Source organism: Nipponia nippon, unplaced genomic scaffold, assembly GCF_047370975.1.
Source record: "Nipponia nippon isolate SJK-2023a ecotype South Korea unplaced genomic scaffold, ASM4737097v1 scaffold_4, whole genome shotgun sequence".
Taxonomy (NCBI): Eukaryota; Metazoa; Chordata; class Aves; order Pelecaniformes; family Threskiornithidae; genus Nipponia; species Nipponia nippon.
In genome coordinates this window covers 119,385,745-119,408,371 of record NW_028262358.1, presented here as the reverse complement: position 1 = coordinate 119,408,371, position 22,627 = coordinate 119,385,745, and positions in this window count along the sequence as shown.

Genomic DNA, 22,627 nt, shown 5'->3' with positions numbered 1-22,627 from the left:
GGGCTTTTGCAATCTAAAATCACCAGGTTGCTAGATATTAAACTGTCAAAAGAAAATACACAAGTAATGAAGTACCTGTGGATGAGTTTGAAACAAAAAAGTAATACAATGAGATGGTCTGATTTAAAACAAAGACTTCAGTGTGTTAGAAGCTGACTGTGTGCAATTACTTTGGGTGAAAGTCTGTAAGTTGTCTAAAGGGACTCTGCTGCCGTTAAAAAAGTTATTTGACCCATGTTTTCCTGCTTGCTGATATACACACAGCCCATAGAACAGTCACTGCCTGGTATTTCCTTTGGGACCAAGCTATAACTTTGCAATCCCATACATTTAAGCTTTGAATGCTGACGCATCATAAAAACAAAAAAGCAAACAAACAGAAAAAGCCCTCAAAGACGTTGAAAGAATTTAAAAAGAGAAGAAGATTAAGCTCCCGGTGCTTGATTGCTCCTTGCAGAGCATGTTGTGAGTTTGTTTCCTCGCTAACACCCAAGATCCACTCCATTGTGTCCTTCAGACAAACACTGACTGACACACACTCTTTCTGCTGTCAAGGACAGGTTCTCTCAACTGTTTTCCTCCTCCGAACCCCAGTTCCCTTCCTTTTCACTCTCCCAGTCTCTGCACATATCCATGCTCTTCCACCCACAGACACCTTCTGGTCGTCCCCACCTTGAAGACGACTGATGTCCATCATTTCCAGCTTCTCTCCTCTTTTCTTTGCCTAACTTGCTGAAAAAAACATGACATCGGAGCAGTAACTGTGCAGTTTAATACCCATGTCATGCTTTCGCTGAACTCTTTCAACAAATGTTCTTTGGCTGTAGATTATACAAAAACCCCAATTTTCTACTAATTTTCAAAGCCTTGATCGTTTTATCAACAAGGTAGCATTACATGTTAAATCATACTAAAACATCATTTTATCTGCCACTCGGGAAAAATCATTGTCTGATCAGCAACACTGCCTCAGGTCTGTATGTCCTGGGGGCTATTTTGTTTCTATGTGCAGGATAAATGGGTGCAGATCTTTTCCTGAGGTTTCTCAGTGCTACTATGGAACAACTTCACTAACCTGATGCTATTTACAGGTCAGAAAGTGGAATTTCAAAGGAGTTTGGTGCACAACTCCCTCTGATCTTTTCCTTTTAAAATCTTCAATCATGGTTTCTCAGAAAAATCCCCTAACTTTGAGTTTTCAGTGTGACTGAAAGTGATTATGAATCAGACACTGGATTTTCCTTTCAGATATGATGCAATAGAATTCTGATGAACTGCTGACATTCTTGTCAAATTTAAAAAAGAAAAGAGCATGTTTTTGTAATTCCTTTTGCAGAGACAGTGTGATAAGATTCTTTCTGCCTCTCACACAGCTCCCTTAATTCCTATTTTCCAATTAGATCTGCTTGCATCCTGTCCATCCAGAGGTGACCAGCAAGAAGCAGTGACACTGCTGCACTTCACACCTGCTTCCCACAGATGTAAATAAAGTCAGACGGTGCAAGTTAATGGTGTCTTGGACTTTTTGAGTCCTAAAGAGGGGAAGGACATGGCAAAAAGGTATTCCATGTACAAGACCAAAGGGGAAGACCTGCAGACTATTGGTAGAGCCACAGCTACAGAACTTATTTACAGCTCAGGCAAAGTCTAGCACAGGGAAACAACAGTCTCCGCATAGTCCTTAAGAAATTTCAGGTGAAAATAATGATCCCTGGGAAAGTCCTAGCTTTCTGTACCGTTTTTATAAACTGTACACTATATATATGTTTACAAAAACAGAAGCAAAGAAAAGCCTATATTTTTAAACAAAATGTATAGGCGAGAGATCTCTTTCTTAGTACTGCAGAGCATATAATCGGTCTCTTGTCATCCTCCACTGACAAAGAATTTGCCCTACAGAATCATTCCAGAATATCATCTTTTATTAAGAAATAGTATTTACAGAAGAACAGCACACATTTTTTATCTGGCTCTTCTCCACCTGCTTTCCTACCTAAAGTTTTCTCTCTATGCAGCAGGATTTATATAATGTAAGTGCCACAGCTGTCTTCTATTCAATATACTTCATATAATTAGAGCATTTCTACTCAAAAACTACCAGGCTGACAGGGGTGACCAAAGCACCTGAGATACCAAGCATGAAATCCTACAAGGCACCATAGATACCTCCAACCTAGACTATAGATGATCCATCCGAACTGATGAAGGATAATGAGTTACCACGCATCATCTGAGGCCCTGTAAAGGACAAGGTGGATCCACTAGCTCAAAGAGACTGCAGGATGAAATGCATGTCCTCAAACTGTTTCATATGCACCTCACTTCTAAGCTTCTTTTACATTACTTTCTTGAGATATGTGGCAGGTGTCTCATAATGGCATATTTATATATTGTGTATTCAGTGCTCACTGGAGTGAGATGTGTGCTCAGCTGTGTGGCACAGTGTAAGGTCTGACTGTAAATTTCTATTCTAAAAAAAAAATCTGTCCTTTTAGTGCTGCCTGAAACAATCACAATCTTCCACCTGTATCCCCAGCATCCTCACTCACTGCATCAGCTGTTTTTGTTTGCGAGACCTAAACTTTTCTATCAGTCAGTAATATTCTAGGTTATATGTGCAGAACATTGGTGATAATATAAGAAAATGACAATTCACAGCTCAAAATATATGTTCCCTGAAAATGTAATTACTCTTACACAGAGAAAAAGCATTAGGCTCAATGCATCACCAAATTTGTATGTAGATTTTGTGCTGGTCTTTATATAAGAGCTGGTCCCACAGTGCATGTCTTTCAGTCCTCCCCATCCATGCCCTATGTATTCCTGATAGCACTACAGAGGAACACAGTGGAAAAGGCAGCCTTCATCTGTCAATAAAACTCTTCGCCTTTCTGAATGTTTTTAAGTATTCCCACACAGACCTAACTTACCTGAAGGGCCCAAAAATATTCTAAAGGGCCAGAGATGATGATTGTTTAGTTGCTTGTCTGACTGCAGTTGCTTGGCTCAGACTGCACTTTATTTAGTGTTTAACAGGAGTTATTCTTTCTGGCCATGTTGATTTTAAAAAAAGCAATTTTTAAAGATACAAAGACAAATCAATGGACTTTTAGTTCCTCATCCCCCAGAGTGAGTTACTCACTTTTCAGTATGTGTTCTGCATACCCATGCACAGAGACTTGTCCCTTGTGGTACCCACCCATTCAGCAGCAATGATGAGATCTGAGCCCTCCAATTAAGTGCTGTTACTTTCAAATTACTGATGGGAGCCAAGACTTGGAGGTTGCATCTCTATTAACCTGTTCTCTGGCCCTGAGGCCAAGTGGCAAAGTCTGTCCACATCCGTATTGTTACACTCCTTTAGCCTCCATAACATGGTAACACATCCAAACTGCCTTTGGGGAGTTCATACAATTAGAGGAAAGCTAGGAATTGACAGGAAATGTAAATTACCTATGAAAAATTGTTCTACCCTGAGAGCAATTACATACTCAAAGAAGAGCCCAGAGAGGCTGTGAAAAGCCCAACCTTGGAGATGTTCAGATCATGACTGAGCACAGCCCCTGAGCACCTTGCTCTAACTGGACCTATTTCAAGCATGGGGCTAGACCAGGTGGTTTCTAGAATTGCCTTCCAAATTTATTCTAGGAATGGTCCTTGGCCTTTGCTGACTTCCAGACAGTGTCTGGGAAATGTTTGAGAGACTGTATTTGGTCCAGGCAAAACCAGCCCAAACACTTTGCTAAAAATTTAGCAGTAGCGAGAATCAAGTTCCAGTGCTCAGGGATAGTCCCTGTCGCTGGTTAATTATCTAGAAGAGATGTAGACAGAGATGTTGGTATTCCCAAAGTCACACAGGAAGTCTGTAACAGAGTAGGAACTTCAGTGCCCTCTCTCCTATCTGAGGTTTACTTTGTAACACCTGGTATACTCATCCTTCATCAAGATGTTTGTTAGAGCAGCCAGCTTAGACTGAGGTGAAATCTTGACATGACTTTTAGTTATTATGTTATGGTTCTTGTTGGAATAGTATTTTCACATTCAGCTGTTCCTTTCTGATGCCAACTTTGAGCCCAATACAGATCACCTCTTTCATAAGCAAGATTAAGAGACTTTAAAAGCCACATGCTTCTGGAGGTGGTGTTGACAAAATGGTTCTCGTACTTTTCAGAATCTGGAACTTAGTGAATAGCTTGCAGTCACAAAAAACTAATAACATCAGAGACCCTTAAATAAAGGCCTCAGAACTAAATTTGGTGCCTCACTATATAGTTTTAAACATGACCCCCCGAAAATCTGCACCCAGATTTATTTGTTTGTAATACTGAACACTGGGTGTACGTCTACAGCTTTTTTTCAAGCAGATGAACATTTCCTTTGCCTCCCTCCTAGGATGACTGGATGCTGGTAAACTCTGATTTGAAAGTGTTGGGAGTAACAAAATCAGTAGGACTAAGCATATCAAGACTAAAGTTCTGCTTAATGTTGCCAGCTACTGGATCAGCATGTGTTAACATCGAAAAGACCCTGCAGACAAACTATGCTTCACGTGTCATGATTGTTTTGAAAGTCATAACTGGGAGCAAAATTGTGGTCTTCATTTGAGAATCTACAGTATTTATCGCTTTGATATCTATGGATGAGAAGTGCTTTGCCATATTTTCACGTAGCAAGGTGAAATAATCTACCTAAAGCCATCCCATTTGCCAGGGGCAGACCCAGGAGAGCTTGCTCTGCTAAGTGCCAGCACACAACCAGCATAACTTCCATTTTTTCTCATTTGAATGAACTATTTCCCCATCTTACAAATAAAACTGTTTACTCCTGTGGCTAATCTTTCGCATTGAGTGAGTAATATTAGTTGATTAGGCATTCCGGTTTTGTCCCTTAACATCACTGACAGATGGCCATATTAGTGATCTCTCTATAAGTGGAAATGTAATGTTGCTATTGCCTCAGCCCATTGGAGCAAAGAATATTTATTACCCACCTTGCATTTGTTTCCTTTGCAGGTTATGCACTTTGCACCTTTCAAGAAGAGTCCCTGGATGCCATTGATAAAAAAGCACCTACCTCTGAGTGCTGGCTTAGAGGCATTCAGTAGATCAGCAGTATATGAAACAGCAAGGACAACTAAACAAGTTGGATAATTTTTCTGTACTAAAAATAAACACTGAATAACCGTTTACATTTAAATAAGCATATTCAGCATGTTCACATATTATATTCTAATTACTTAATAGCCTGAACTTTGTTAAACGGTGCATTTTATAGCACACATTCAATCTTTCTTACATTGCACTGATGATGCTGACAGCAGCAAGTAATTGATCTGGGCTGTGCTTCAGGTACTCAAGTAAATCTTGATATCTCTCTCTTCCTCACACACTCATTCAATTAATTTCTCCCTAACTTTAATTGACATTCCTCTTTTTTCAAGGGTTGCCAAACTTTATTTCCCCAAAGATGCTTTGTCATTCAGCTTGGTTCCTAAACCCCTTCCATTTTGCATATGTTGATCTTCCTCTTCTGGCTGCAGATATATCTTCCTCAAATCTTCCTTTCCCCCAAGCCCCAAACATCTTTTCTCTTTCCAGCCATCTCAGTTATCTTGCATTTTTAGGGGGGCAGAATTAGGTGCTCAGGCACTGGTATAAAGCTTCAGTTGCTGTTGCTGCTGGGCTAAGGGAGCCCTGTACAACCCACAGGTGGGAAGATTGCTGCTATTAAGTAGGATAAACACTACTAATAAGCTCCCATCCATACAAGAAAGGCAGAGAATCTATTTCTTACTGAGAAAACAGTAAGACCTTGGGAAAGCACACTTAAAAAAATGCTGCTGCATTAAGAAAAAATAAATTGATGCCTTTCCCTGCCTGGTTGCCTGCCTTGCCTCAGGCTCTGTGAAGTTAAGGCTCCATCCAGACCACGTGTGTTAAGCTCCTTGCTTCTCCCATAGTAGAATCTGCCTGTCTTGTACAGCTCAAAAATAATAGCAGAAGAGTTCCTTGATTGTGGAAATCTCCTCTCTTTTTAAAAATATCTACTAACAGTAAGGAATTAAAACGTTGCAGTGAATTTATGCCTCAGGGAAGGAGCAAAATTACCCTAGGGATTACTTTAGTCCATTTGTTCCCTAGAGCCGAGTGTCAAGAGACAGTTGCATGGAATAATACACTATCTTTGACTTTTTGCATGCACAAAAACCCTAAAGCTCAAGGCATAATTTCTTCCGATTAGAGCACTTACTCTGACATTCCTTATGACTGCAATAAGTATTTTAATGTTAAGAACGTCTACTCTTAACTCCTCTTATGTCTTTAAAAAGGCAGTGATTCATTGTTTCAAGCTACGCTTCCAAAAGCAGCGCGTTGCTGGATCTTATGAAAAACATTTTTATCAATGGATAGAAAATCATTTGCAGAATTATGTTTCTTGCAGTTGGAAAAGCTTCCAAATGATTCTCCTACCCAAAAAAGGAAGTTGAAAATTAAAGCAGAATAATTTTAAATACGTTCTGATTCATAAAGTTTCTCTCATATTAAATCCTGCTCTTAATTGGGCTACTGGCATAGCTGAGCAGTGAGAGAGCCCTGCAGATCAATGTGAACTGGGCTAAGTATGCGAGTGTGTGCTATAAAGTCACCACTGGTAAAGATAGATTGCAGCTTTAGCTTTGCTAGAGTGTACCTACCAGGCCTTGTGTTTATGTAATTGGCTATTGTCATTCTACAAGATTTGATCTCGCTAGTGCTGTAAAATGATCAGGAACCTCTCAAAGTGTAATCGGTGCAATATAACGTACGGCACAGTGTCAGCCAACCAACAACTATAATGTCAGTACGACATGGCCAGCTATGAATGGCATGTGTGCACTTTTGAGCTGGGGTTTTGTTCATTTTATAGTGAATTCTTCACCTACAGTATTCCATTTGTGGGTGTTCTAGATAAGGCTGAAATAACTTAAATCCTCTCCAGACTGAGCTTTCAGTAGTGCTTTGATTACATATACATAACAAAGGGCAATCTAAATATTTTATCACAAGTCATCATTAATACCACTTCTGTAACAATTCAAGATGTAAATATGCACAGAAAAATACTATGAATATGCTTGTTTCAATAGCACCTCAAGCCTTGAACACAGAGTTAAATCTGCCAGGCTAGATGTTATAGAAACCATGAAAGCAGACAGGCCTTTTAAATAGAAAAGCCTTTTATTAGAAGCTGTTAATTTTAGTAGGAATTTTTAAATTGTAAAGCAGGCATCCAAAGAGCACACATAACTGAGTTTATAGAGGCCATAATGGAAGCAAAGAAAAACAAGGTGAGTAGCTTTTGCAGTTTTTAATGGGTCATGTTCCAATTAGGCTTGGATCTGTACCCTTATCTGAATCAAAAATTATATATATTTGAGCAAGGTTTATCCCCATACACACACTTACATCTAGTACAACTTCATTTAATTTCTCTGTTTTGGAGCATAAAAGACAATGTTTTAGTCATCTAGTCCAACTGCCTGACCATGTCAGGGCTGACCAAAAGTTAAAGCACATTATTAAGGGCGTTGTCCAAATGCCTCTTAAACACTGACAGGCTTGGGGCGACCACCTCTCTAGGAAGCCTGTTCCAGTGTTTGACCACCCTCTCGGTAAAGACATGTTTCCTAATGTCCAGTTTAAACCTCCCCTGACACAGTTGTGAATGATTCCCATGCATCCTGTCACTGGATCCCAGGGAGAAGAGCTCAGCACCTCCCTCTCCACTTCCCCTCCTCAGGAAGCTGTAGGGAGCAATGAGGTCACCCCTCAGTCTCCTTTTCTCCAAACTAGACAAGCCCAAAGTCCTTAGCCACTCCTCATACGACATGTCTTCCAGCCCTTTCACCAACAAAAAAACATGAATATCAAACTTTATTTTGAGATAAGTTTTACACAGAGATGGTGGGTGGTGCGAGGCTCCCTTTGTCCACAGCTACAGGGAGCTTCCACCTGCCTGTAGGACTGTAACAGGGTACAGACTAGGGCTATGTGTGTTTCCTTATCTCTCAGTAATATCCTTGTAGAAAGTTGCAATGATCTCCAGCTGAGTGGTAGAGGACAGAGAGGACAGGTGCGTTGCATGATCTGGTCATGTCCCTGTCTGGGGATGTGGCTATCAAAGACAGGAACACCAAAGAACAGAGCAGCCACCCCCCATTGCCATGGGGCAGTCCCTGCCTACCTGCCCAGGGTTCTCCCAACCTCTTGTCAAGGCTGTCTAACCCATGTCTCCCTGACAGATAGGAAACAACCATCCTGGCCCAAGCATGTCACCAACCCCACTCCAATGTGGGCCACCACCAGTGTGCAGCCCAGCCCTGGGCTACCTGGGGAAAAAGGGTGCATGGCTTTGCCATGGCTGTAGAGAGCTCCCAGCTCCCTCTAAGACCATAACAGAGTATGCGTTGGTGCTATCATATCTGTCCTGTAGCATGCTGACAGCTCTCTGGCTGAGTGTTGGAGGAGGGAGAGGACAGGAGTGTGCCATGGTCTGGTCATGTCCCTATCCAGGCATCTGGCTGTAATAGACATGAGAAGCAACAAAAGAGGAGCAGCCACCTTCCACAACCATGTGCAGGCCCAACCCGTCCCTCCCCTGCCCTCTCCTCTCAGCCCTTGTTCACCTGCCTACTCGTCTGCCAGCCTGGTCTGGTTCAGCCCTTTTCATACTCATCCTGGGCCACCCACATCACCAACAACTCACCTGACACACAGCCACCACCAAGGTTCTGTCTGCTCTGAGACAGCCATGACATCAACAGGGCTGGTGCCTGGAGTTAGTGCTGCATCACTGTAACATGGTTATTGTCTTCCACCATTCAGGCAAGAAGAAACAATTCAATAATAAAAATCAATAAATAACTGTCTCCAGTTTCAGTTACAGCTCCTCAAAATGAAATTGCAGGAGGCATCTCCCTCTGTTGGAATAGCTTTGCTCAGCATTATCTGTGCTGTTTGAACAGACATGCCACAAATTTCAGTTTGCTGCTATGTATTGGAAGATTTGGGAACAATAAATAATTCCCTTTATTTATCTTCAATGAATTATTCTAACATTCAGTTTTCCTTTATTTAAAAGAATAATTAGAAATGTAGAGTTACTAAGAACCTTTTCCGGTAGTAAAAGTTCAAGTATATAGCTTGACTAGTTTTATACTAAAATCTGATTATGTCTGTGACTTTCATTCATTTAGAGACCTCAGAACTCAAACAGCTGAATATAAACAACAAACTAGGAACATGGTTTTTTAAAGTCTGTCCCCCCCAATCGAAGTTTATTTGCAAATATAACTCAAGATTCAAAGACTCATTTCAGGTGCTATCCTCAAATGTTATGCTCCAAGCATCTATTCACTGCAGCAAAAGTACATTCCAGGAACAAAAACAGGGCACACAGCATTTTCATCTTGCTTTGGGAAATGTTCAGCTATCTAGCCTGAAATTCATAATACTTTTAGAAAGAGAAAATGTATATTTTAATAGACATTTCTAAATTTCCCAAGGTCTAAGCTTCTTTTCTTGTGAATTCTGTGCCATAACAGTCACAAAACTAGGCAGAGAATGTAAAAATGTATAAAAATTGCACAAACATAAAGAGTATTTTGACTCTTGAATGATTAGAATGAGTGCAAGGCTGTGGTGGGTTGACCCTGGCTGGATGCTACGTGACCACCAAAGCCACTCTACCACTCATCTCCTTAGCTGGACAAGGGAGAGAAAATATAATGAAAGGCTTGTGGGTCGAGGACAGGGAGAGATCATTCACCAGTTACCGTCACAGGCAAAACAGACTCGACTCGGGGATATTAATTTACTACCAATCAAATCAGAGTAAGATAATGAGAAATAAAATCAAATCTTAAAAACGCCTTCCCCCCATCCCTCCCTTCTTCTCAGGCTTAACTTTGCTCCCAAATTCTCAACCTCCTCCCCTCCAGCAGCGCAGGGGGATGGGGAATGGGGGTTGCAGTCAGTTCATCACACACTGTCTCTGCTGCTCCTTCCTCCGCAGGGGGATAACTCCTCACACTCTTCCCCTGCTCCAGCGTGGAGTCCCTCCCATGGGAGACAGTCCTCCACGAACTTCTCCAACATGAGTCCTTCCCACAGGCTGCAGTTCTTCATGAACTGCTCCAGCGTGGGTCCCTCCCACAGGGTGCAGTCCTTCAGGAACAGACTGCTCCAGTGTGGGTCCCCCATGGGGTCACAAGTCCTGCCAGCAAACCTGCTCCAGCCTGGGCTCCTCTTTCCACAGCTCCACAGGTCCTGCCAGGAGCCTGCTTCAGAGTGGGCTTCCCACAGGGTCACAGCTTCCTTCAGGCATCTACCTGCTCTGGCGCGGGGTCCTCCAGGGGCTGCAGGTGGATATCTGCTCCACCGTTACCCTCCATGGGCTGCAGGGGGACAGCCTGATTCACCATGGTCTTCACCACGGGCTGCAGGGGAATCTCTGCTCTGGCACCTGGAGCATCTCCTCCCCCTCCTTCTGCACTGACCTTGGTGTCTGCACGGTTGTGCCTCTCACATATTCTCACTCCTTTCTCTGGTTGCAGTTGCTGTTGCACAGGGGTTTTTTTTCCCCCTTCTTAACTATGTTATCCCAGAGGTGCTACCACCATTGCTGATGGACTCGACCTTGGCCAGCACCGGGTCCACCTTGGAGCTAGCTGGCATTGGCTCTACTGGACACAGGGGAAGCTTCTAGCAGCTTCTCACAGAAGCCATGCCCGTAGTCGTCCCTCCCCCCCCCCCAAAAAACCTTGCCACATAAACCCAATACAAGAGGTTTAGAGTTTAACTCCTTTGAGAAAAATAAAAGGAGAAATAGTTGGGAAAGAGCAAGATATACAGAAACCAAAATGGTGAAGTAAATCTAGCACCCATGGGCCCACTTCCAGCTTCTTACTCTGATACAGCACATCCCCCTTTATGTGCTTTCCCCATGTATACGCACCTATAGTTCTTACTGTTGCCCTTCCAGATAGACTATACTGCCTGTTCTTATGTCAGTGTCACCAGATCCATGTATGTACAGAGCAAGTTGGATATTTCCTGGAAACATCATACTTACAATGTGTATGTAAGTACATACAAAAAAAAAAAAATCACTGGTTTTGTCCAGCTGAGCATGAATTTAACAGTATCGTGACAAAAACCTTATTCTACAATTTCCAAAAACATCAGTTAAGTTGGGGCAATTTTCATTTCATCTGTTATTGGAATTATGGGAAAAAGAGAAATCGCTTCCCTCATGGCAAAAACTGGCACTGTCACAGGGCTTGGACAACAAGATGCTGCATAACTGAAGCTTGGTCTGGCAAATAGCAAAGTTTCATTGAATCTGCACAGCAATGCCAGCTTCTGTCTCTAGCTTTGCTTCCTTGACTCTTCCAATCTGTCTAGTAAGTAAAGGAACCTCATTAACAATTAATCAGCTTCTCTTGGACTCCGATGTCTCTGTGTGTTTTGGAAGACTTCTAATTATGGATAGCTTCATTTAAGAATGCATTAAATGTTCTACAGATTTGAAAGGAATTCATCACAGTATAATTAAGTTGATAGCTCTTTGGTCATCAAGTGGCCTACCTGACAACGATACTGAAAAATGTAATAGCTGCCTCTAATGACTGACTCAAGACTTTTAGGCATTGCTTAGAATAAATTGCTTGTAGGTCATAGTTTTTTACTCATCACTAACAATTTCTGGCCTCACCATCATCACAGACAGCTGTCAATCAAGAAGATTTCTGGCTCAATAAGCAAGATGCACGTTCCTCCAATGGGACAGGGCAACGGGACAGTATCTGGACTAGGAAGTCTTGCTCAGGAAAGGCGCACAAAGTGAGTAGCTGATCTTTACTGGTGACAAGGTATAGTTTAATACCCATCTGTTACAGTTCTGTGATCAGGCTGTGAGTTGGACTTTGGTCTATTCCTAGGCATAGCAGGAATAACATTAATAGTGCTATAGAGTTCAAGAAAAAAATCTGTAGCGACATCATTTATTGCATTTCCAGAGCAGGGACAGCCTCATGATCCTTTCAGAAAGCTGGGTGAATAAAATTTAATTTCAGTGGTCAATCCACAAAAGTAAGTGAGAAGAGAAAGAAAGCGAGATCTGGTTCAGCCCAAAGAAAATTATTCTTTTCAGTCAAACAAACCAACAAGAAAACTCCTCAGAATAATCCTTTTTGCATCAGACTAAAACATATTTCATTCCATTTTAAATTATTTTGATTTTTTCAACTTAGCCAATTTTGACATGAGCTGCTGTTTCTAAAAAAAAAATCCATTTTTTTCATTTAAGTCAAAACAAGATTTTTAACATTTGAGCCATTTCTCCCATTTCTTGGTAAAGCTACTTGATATAGTTTCACAAAAAGCTTCATTTCCCCTGCAACCCATTTTCAAGCAAATTCAATAAATGTACACAGAACTTGCCTGCTTGCCTTCCCCAGAAAAAATTACAAGTCAGGATTCTCTGGCCTGCTGCTAAAAACAGCCTGTTTCCATAGCTGTCACTTCCCCTGCAGTGAGGGAGCGTGAAACATCCCTAATGCCTCGCCACGTCTATTAAGCTTCTTCTTGCTGGCTGGCATGCTGCTTCCAACGCTGAATGCAGGTAGGAGTTAGGAGCAGCCTTGTCTGCTGCAGTTCTGACTCACTTTTTTGGCCCAGCTTCAGTTGGGGAATTCCCTAGATGATGGATGTGTTGGCATCACAACTCCTTTGCAATGCTTAAAGGTTAAAGGAGCCCAGAGATATCACTGGAAAAGGCTTCATGCAACCAACTTCATGGAAGTCATAAAGGCCTTTCTAGATGTCAGCACCAAAGGCACCAGAGAACGACTCTATGGGGCAAGCTGCAAACATCCTTCTGCCAGCAGACATGCATAAGAGTCTGTTCAGCCCGTTTCTACCCATTTGTGTCTGCAGTTTTGCTCACAGAGAAAAAAAAAAAATCTTTTGATATCCAAACTAGGCAGCAATAAGTATATGACCTAGCAGAGACTGCTTCAGGGCTGCTAGAAGTGCCCTGAAGGTAACACGAGATGGTGGAGTGCAGCAAAGCCAAAACAGATCCGTGTTCCACCAGCACTGTTTGTACGTCCTGCATATGGCAAGGGTACGGGGCTGGACTGAGAGAGACCTCCCAACCCCAGCAACTGTTTCCTTCTCACCACCCATCAACGTCCAAGACCATGAAGCCTTTTGGGAATGAAAAAAAACCCTTTCTATCATTGACAACAAAACTTTTTCCAGACTGGAGTTGGGCAACAAGTCTTAGTTAAACCGTTTCTCATCCAGATATGGAAATGAGGGCTGGCAAGTTTCTATTGATTGTATTATGTTGCTTTTCTGACAGAAAAAACAGATTAACTATTTCATACCCACATTATCTTAGTGAAAGATTTAACGTGTTAAAATCAAAATAAAATAGCTGTAGTTCTGACATTAAATTTTAACACCTAAATATGCCTAAAAGTACATTTACTTTGAGTTGAACATAATGCCTTGTCTAGTTCAAAACACATTGTTTTGAAAATTTTGGTTTGGGTTTTGATTCTTTTTTTTTCTTTTTTTTCTTTTTTAAGATAGAATTCTTTCCCTTGAACTGAATTTTTCGTGTTGTTTTTTTGTACTACTGGCACATTGAAAATGTTTGCTCTGTTGATATCCAGACCAGACTTTTCCCTGAAATGAAGAATTCCATAATCTTTTAGGGAAAAAAACCCTAAATCGCACAACTTTGAGGGGAAATGTCACGGCAGGGCTGGGGTGGGGGGGGGAGGAGGGGTTGCGGTTAGTGGCCACTGATTTACACAGTTCTAAAGATTTGAACCTAAACTTGCAGCCATTGGTAGCACTGTATAATTATGCATCTCCATTTACTGCAAAGTCCAGGAAAATTATGTCCCAGGTGTGTTCTGTAGGGTACCCAAAGTCAATGGCCACAGTTGTTCACATCCTTGGGTCCCACTGTAGCAGCTCAGTGTGGTCCACATGCAATTTTATTCATGCCCCAGTATAATGGCTTCTATCCTTTGCAAATTGTGCAAAAGACACAAGCCATTCATAGTGACCTCCAGGAAATCCACTCTATGGTGACTCTCTCACTGGCTAAATTCTGGGGAAACACAATCAGAGCTGGCCCTGAGGTTGCAGAATAAAAAGGCAAAGAGGGAGGAACACCTGAAAAAACTACACCAGGTGAGAAAGCAAGTTGGACTTGCTCAGTGAGACCCAAGACTTCTTCGCTCCTACATCAGGAATTATAATTTCAGAACACTGTATGTTTCGGGGTAAGTGATTGTGGTTTATGCTCCATGAGAAAAGGTGCAGAATATACAGCCACTCTGTAAAAAGCCCACAGAATAATTCATACCCATGGGTCAGTTGGGGATGAATGAAACCAGTTGATTGAAAATAATAACCAAGCTAAACAACACATCACATCCAACCTACACAAAATCCAAACTTGAAACAGTTGAAAGCTATTTGATAAGCAATGCTCCTTCTGTCTTTTGCCTCAGCACCCTCTTATTCTGATGATTAAAGGCATGAAGACAAAGTCTGGGATAGGTATTTGGAGTATTTATTGATTCCATGGGAATGGAACAGACCTTTGGTCTTCCAGGACATCAATAATCCCTTGTGTGAGCAGCCAAAAAGCAAAATGTTACTGATTCCTGTAACTTAAGCAAAGAGCAAATTGCCCTGCTCTGGTTTTAGTAGTTGGATAGATTTTCCTGATTGCAAGGAAATGAAGGAAAAAAAAAAATGCAGGGACAGTCATTCAGGCTCTAAGATACTCTTCAAGGCAGGGTCCAGAACACACCTGTAACTTCAGCAAATGCAAATGTTGGTTTAGCACTTGCTGGAGCAATGGGGAGGAGGGTATTGTCACTAAATCCACTCAGAGATGCTTGTAAGTCTGTATCCCATGGAAGGATGGAAATGTGGAAGAAGTTGTTGGGATAACAGAAGGACAGAAAGCTTACAGACCTGCAACAGGGAAAACAGGATGCACGATAAGAGTTGGGGAAGTTGTGAAAGCAGTCAGGAAGTTTTGTGATGAAGATTTTAGATAATTTCTGAATTCATTATGTGCTTTAATAAAATTATTACCAAAATAGTATACATTGCTAATCTATTTTTCATCCTCCTTATTTTTGTTGTTGATATCAAGGCAGTGTTCTCTTATTGGTACCATATGCATCCATGCATTCAGGGGTCAGGGGGGTTCAGGACTTTTTTTTCCTCTAGTTTGGCAATATTGCACTGCACTGACAGATTTTTAATTTTTTTTTTTTCTAGAGAGACATTTAAGTGAATTGATTTTGAGTCTTTGACATTGTAATCAATACATGTAAGAGAAAATATTAAGTCACAGATGCCAGTTTCTGCTGTGATAGTGGTTTTCTTCCTTAGTACCAGTATCAGTCACTATCTAAATGAAACATGCTGAGTAAACACATTTTACCTAAAAGCAAAGCTCTACCAAAACAAACAAGGATAAAAAGATCAGGGATCCCAAGTCCACCCAGTTCTACAGTGTCCCAGATAACGGAGCCCTCCCACCTCCTCTGCACTTCGAGCTCTCCCCTGAGCACCTGCCCAGTCCATTGGAGTAAATTAAGACTGGTCCAGGCTCATGTGAAGAAGATGAGGCTAAACTTCCTCCTTCTGGTTGTAACTGAAACTGTGCAAGATGTGTCTGCCTGTCCATTCAAAGTAATTTTACTCACCCTCTTCCTTGAAGTGTATCATTCCTCTGAAGTATTGCTTCCCAGCACCAACATTTACACATAGCTCTCTGCAGTCACAAGTGGAAATGTGAGATTGGGGTGTTTTCATGGAGAGTGGCCATAATTAAAGAAACTTTTGTATTGCGAAGGCTCATACAGGTCATTATGTATCACTAATCAGTCAAATAACAGATGTAACTCACACAGCATGAAGAGCTGTTGTTGTTTTCCCTTGCTTTTCAATTACTGCCCCGTGAGCATCACATTTAAACAGGAACATACTGTGTGAAATATGAGGTTATTGTTTGGTATATTTAATGTCACAATCCCTGTGATAAAAGATGTGTTGGGCTCAGTTCTCAAAACTCAAAGGGAACATGGGAAAGAAGACACTGAGGCTGTGTCCATATTAGCAAATTAAGTATTGCCAGGCCCAAGTGTTGGAAATCCATCTCCTGCTACCTGCTAGAAGTCCCTCACCAGTTTTTCCTCTTGGCCACCAGTCCCTTCTGAAGCACAGGTCAGAGCCAGCACAGGCCAAAGACCATTGCATATGTCCCCCCTGTTGTGGCAGTCAGAGACACCTGAGAGTGTGATACATTGCCTTTTCCATGCAAGCTGGCCTCAAAGCTGGTGGGTGGACACTGGTGTGGTGTCTACCACTGGGTGTATTGGTTTTTTTGCCTCCATTTCTGCGTCCTCTTAAGAAACTGTGCTACACATTGTAACTCTATAGAAGTTTCCAGCTATCTTCCTCTTTATAGACTAAATGATCAGTTTACAGCTATTTGTTATATTTATGCTGTTTGTTAGCTTTTACTCTTCACTTCCTTGGCGGCTACACCCCACTGTTTGCTTCTCCTCACCTGGTTTTCCAGTGATCTACGTCCTTCTAGATGTTGTTTTGTCAGGCTGAACAAACCAGCCTCAGCTAATCTGTCTCCTGTGATTGACTCATCCTCCTAGTCAGCAATGAGCCTAGAAGTAAAGCAATGATATGGATCAAGAGTAGCCTCCCCTCCTGCCGTGGAAACAAGTGCAAATTTCATAGACCTTTGTGTCCAGAGAGTGAATGATGTTAGTAAATAAATGACATCCCTAGCATTGGATCTGAAGAATACCTGTAGTTAATAAAGAAAATCCCACTCTGTGCACTGACAGGACTTTATAGTTTTCTCTTGCTTCACATATAATAGGAGACATCTTAAAATATTTTCCCAAAACTGTAAGTAAAGAATGGGCAGGAATTCAACACATCCCTTGGGTTGGACTTCCCAGTCCTGGAGGAGACTGCTGACTACTTTAGTAGCACAAATTCTTTAAAGTTTGCTTTTTTAGCTGCTACTATATTTGACACATTTTTTTAAGTTGTTAGAAGTTATTACTACCAAAACCTGGACTTCTTATAAAAAAATAGTGACTTCCTTTCCCTGCAGTCCTCAGAGTCTCTTTGCATTCCATTCCGTTGTCTCTATCTTTCCAAATTACACTTTTGATTCTAACATACGAGATTTTTAAACATTTCCCCAATTCTCCTCAGCTGAGTATTTGCAGGCACATCCATTTCTACATGCAATCACCCTCACACATTTGCACCAGATAATGACTACTTGAGTGTTCTTCATTATAGAGAGACAGAAGTCAAGAGTCACAAACTAAGCAGCTGTTGATTAAGACTGCTCTACTGGGAGCCCTGAACCTCTCCACAGCTGTCTAAAAGAGACAAACTAGGGAACAACATTTGAGCTTCATATTGTAACACTGGAGAGGCCTTCTAAATAGCTGGGAGTAAGCAGTTATGGCAAGGGTCAGAAATCAGGCTGCTGTCACTATTTCAATGGATTGTGCAGGTAAAAAGTAGAATTTGATTAAAAATAACTCAGAGTGCATGCTCCAAATCTTCATTTGCCAATGGAAAGGGATATTTTGCGTTTGAAAAAGCAGCGAGTGCATTTAAGAATGTTATTAGCATCCTAAATGCTAATCTTACACCGGAAAATTAAGCTGTGCTAGTGAACACACTTGGGTGCTAAAACTCAGTTGTCTATATACTGTTAAATTGTTAGAATGGTCCCTGGCCAAATGCAGTTCCCCCATACAACTCCTGGATATGGTTCAGAAGTTAATATAAGCCAGAAACTATTCCTAATCGGCACTTTGGATGCAGTCACCCTGCTTTGAAGGTTAAGATAGTTTAATAGCATAGATGCAGGTCATTCTGTGCCAGTTGGCTTCAAGTACCCAATCCTATACTCTCATCATTTAATTAGCTAGTGAAGACGCAGCCAAGCCCACCAAACTGATCTCTTTTACTTCTTTGTCTTTGGTTATTAGACAAATACTAAATATGAATACTTCAAACTTCTTCCTAGGTACATAAATCAATTTACAAGGGTTAAGGAGGAGTCTGAATCACGGGAGATACAAAGAAAATAGTCCAGAATCACACAAGCAGCCTGCAGCAGCGGGACTTGGCTCTAGAACTCTCACAGCCCAGGTTAGGTAAATATACACTATTGGACCTTACCCATCCCAGTTTTCCCTTTCACTACACTAACCTTTCTCTGAATGCCTGGCTATCGGCTTCTTGCTTATTTTACAATATTTTAGGTTTTATACTGGCTTTGAGTTATTTATTTAGGAATTTGAGTGGAAAAACAACCCTTTTCATATCTGTTTGCTCTGAGTATTTTCACATATATGCAGTGAAGCAAGTCAGATGAGCAGTGAGGCTCTTTTCCCAATTTTCCGCTCTTTACCTCCTTGAATACACTAGAGGAAATAGCAAGTTTGTGTATTAGTCCATCCCTAATAGTTAACCTTAATGCGTGCAAGGGGCACTCTGGGATTCTAATTGTCATATGATTTTTTTGTTGATTATGGTAAAGTAAATCAAGGCACTTCACACCAAGCAGTAACCAGAACATGAGAAAGAAAAAGTACAGAACAAGCTGTTGGCATCAAGAGAGATATGCACAACCTGAGGTGTTTTCTTCTGCCCCCACACCTTGCTCAGCAATCAGGACATATTCGATGGCTATTTAAAATAAAATAATTAAAAAGCCTGCTGTTTTGCCAACTATTCTTCACTTCCATTGATCTAAATTGCGCTATTTTCCCTGCATAGTTATTGGTATGAGCATAATCTATTAATTCCAATCCAGCTGCCCACTGGTTTCCACCAAGGATCATTTGCTCATGAAGGATATATGCCTCTGCTCATTTACAGAAGTATAAATGCATGACGTTCTGCTCCATTCTCAAAGGGGGAAAGCAGTGCAACATCTTCCATCAAAATTGCTACTCTCTCGCCTCCTGTTACTGCTCATTTGGCTGGAAGAGCTGTGGATGTTGAGATTTAAAGGCTTAAGGAAATCCAGCCATTCTGTTGTTAGTGGAGCTAATAAGCCAAACAAGTCCACATGCTAACTCAGATGGCTAAATCCTGCAATCCATCCCCAGCTGAAGTCAGTGGGAAGGAAGTCAAAGGAGCCTGAAGAAGTTTGACTATTTCTGAATGCATGACTAGTAGTCAGTCTACCTGCATGTGACCAGCCACCAAGAAATAAGCATTGATTAAGCTCTGGTGCTATTTAGGAAGTTTAGTGCTGGCCAGAGCGGTTGAGGTGGGATGAGGTTGAGCAGGTTGAAAAAAATGTCTGTACACGTTCATGTTGTCGTCTATGCTCCTTCAGCGTGATCAAAAAAGGTGTCCAGAGACATGTCTGAACAGAAAATCCTGTTCAATAAACAAGCAAGCTGTACTGGGTTTGCATGGCAATGTTTTGGTGGTGGTGGGTGGCTACAGGGGTGGCTTCTATGAGAAGCTGTTAGAAGCTTCCCCTGTGTCCAGTAGAGCCAATGCCAGCTGGCTCCAAGACGGACCCACTGCTGGCCAAGGCTGAGCCCATCAGCAATGGTGGTAGCACCTCTGGGATAACATAGTTAAGAAGGGGGAAAAACTCTTCAATTGCAGCCGGAGAGAGGAGTGAGAATATGAGAGGCACAACCCTGCAGACCCCAAGGTCAGTGAAGAAGGAGGGGGAGGAGGTGCTCCAGGTGCCAGAGCAGAGATTCCCCTGCAGCCTGTGGTGAAGACCATGGTGAGGCAGGCTGTGCCCCTGCAGCCCATGGAGGGTAACGGTGGAGCAGAGATCCACCTGCAGCCCCTGGAGGACCCCGCGCCAGAGCAGGTAGATGCCTGAAGGAGGCTGTGATTCCATGGGAAGCCCGCGCTGGAGCAGGCTCCTGGCAGGACCTGTGGAGCCGTGGAAAGAGGAGCCCAGGCTGGAGCAGGTTTGCTGGCAGGACTTGTGACCCCATGGGGGACCCACACTGGAGCAGTCTGTTCCTGAAGGACTGCACCCTGTGGAAGGGACCCATGCTGGAGCAGTTCGTGAAGGACTCATGTTGGAGAAGTTCATGGAGGACTGTCTCCCATGGGAGGGACTCCACGCTGGAGCAGGGGAAGAGTGTGAGGAGTTCTCCCCCTGCGGAGGAAGGAGCAGCAGAGACAGTGTGTGATGAACTGACCGCAACCCCCATTCCCGTCCCTCTGTGCCAATGGAGGGGAGGAGGTAGAGAACTCGGGAGTAAGGTTAAGCCCAGGAAGAAGGGAGGGGCGGGGCGAAAAGTGTTTTAGGATTTAACTTTTATTTCTCATTATCCTACTCTGATTTGACTGGTAACAAATCAATTTTTTCCCCGAGTCGAGTCTGTTTTGCCTGTGACAGTAACTGGTGAATGATTTCTTCCTGTCCTTATCTTGACCCATGAGCCTTTCATTATATTTCCCCTCCCCTGTCCAGCTGAGGAGAGGAGTGATAGAGCAGCTTTGGTGGGCACCTGGCGTCCAGCCAGGGTCAACCCACCACACAAGCACTTCATGAAATCACATCAGAGAGAGATTCAAGGGGAGTAAAGGGTCGAGCAGGACAGCTCTGTCCAGTTTCATCAATTTTAGAATAAAAAATCTATAAAATTTATAGATTTGAAATGTTGTATTATACACTAATAAAAATAGTGACCTATTTTGACTGGAGTGAAACTACTCTTTTTATACCCCAGAACTTCACTGAAATATTTAAAGGCAGGATAAATTTCAGAAAACATCTAAAAACCCCATCATTTCCCTTTGTTCCTTTTATCCCGCGAATGCATCCTGTATAGAGAGAAATGGTGACACCACCATCTGTAAGCCAGGGGAACTGGCACATGTTCCCTACGGAAATAATTAGGAGCAGTGAGATGAAATATAGCAATGGAAATGCCAGGTGATCATCAGTAAATCTTTATGTTTTCCATGGGGGAGGAGAGGAGATATCAGTTTGAATTACAAAGGACTTCATTTCATCCCCTTAAACATATACATGATGCTGTCAGGACTGCTGAAAGTGAAGAAGCCCAGAAGTTCTCCTGGCTACCCCATGTAAAACACCATCCAACCAGTCTGAACTACAAAAAAATGGTGTGCATAAGGCAATGGCATGCAGCATAGAAGGGATCAAACATCATTTTTCCATTTTTACACCCTTCCTTTCACAGTGCACCGTGGGACATTCTGCCTGGAAACATTTTTTTCGGGACTGTTTTAAACTTTATTTTGGGACAGGAAATGGAAATTTCCTGAGAAATTAAATTCCCGGGTGTCTTTTGACCACCTGCAGCTATGATAAGTTCCAGGAAATTTGGCAGCTTGAGACCTGCTCATCACCACACTATGGCACAAACCAACGTGCACAATGTAACACAGACCATTTGTGCCACGCTGTGGCACAAACCTGCTTTCCTCTGAAATACCACCTACAGACATAGTCACCACCTCAACACTTTGAGTGACAACCTGATACCACCAAAGTCAAACAGAAGTTTCTCCCATTCAGCTGAATTAAACTGAGATTTTATTCCCAGTTGACAACGGAAAATGCATTACCTTTCTTGCCCTTGGCAATCTGTAGCATTACCGTCTTCCAAAAAGTCAGTCAAGATCCATTTAGCTTACTGCTCTGAAACAGACCTTTGTATTTCTGGACTTTCCTTCCTGGCATTTGTGAGCAGCTGCTGCAGAGAGCTCTCTAATGCTCTTCCCAATGCAGAGCTTGCTAGAACAGAAGCCTTTGGCCTTGGCATAAGCACAGGAGATTGATAGTCTGCTCCCGTGCCTGCCCAATGTATTTTGCAAACTCCCAGCCATCTGGGCAGAAAAAGCACTTCCTTGGAAGGGAATGCGTTCCCCACTGTGAGAAAGTTTTAGAAACGGGTTGGATATTGAATGCTAAAAAATAAAAATATGCATCAGTGCTTTCTCCACCTGAAAAGGAGAAGACTATACTCTGCAGCAACGCTTTCCCCCTCCATCCTTTTGCATTTGTCAGGTTGCTTCTCTAACTCTGTCCAGCAGACACAGCAAATCCTCCTTCATCCTGCCTCAGTGCCTCCATGCCTTGCACAAAGGCACTGTTCCTATAAAGCCACTTATGTTCTCTGAAGGGTGGAATTAGAGCCATGGTCCACCACTACAGCAAGAGCAGAGCTGAGCAACCTACCGATAAGTTATGCTCCTTCTCCATCTATTTGACAGCATCATGAGGTACTTTTTCTTGTGGTAACTGCATGCATAGTCAAGACATTTAAATAACAGCAAGAATTTTTTAGATTTTGAGTTAACAGAGTCTTTTCTGCTGAAGATGTTTTAGCTCCTTAAGACCATGGCTTGAGCTAAGCTTCCTCTGCTTGAGGCAACTCTGCATCAACATTTCAGGTGGATAGTGGTAACTTATAATTGTCCAGTGATTTATGTCAAAGACATTTTGAAATCCCTCAAGAGAACCATATAGA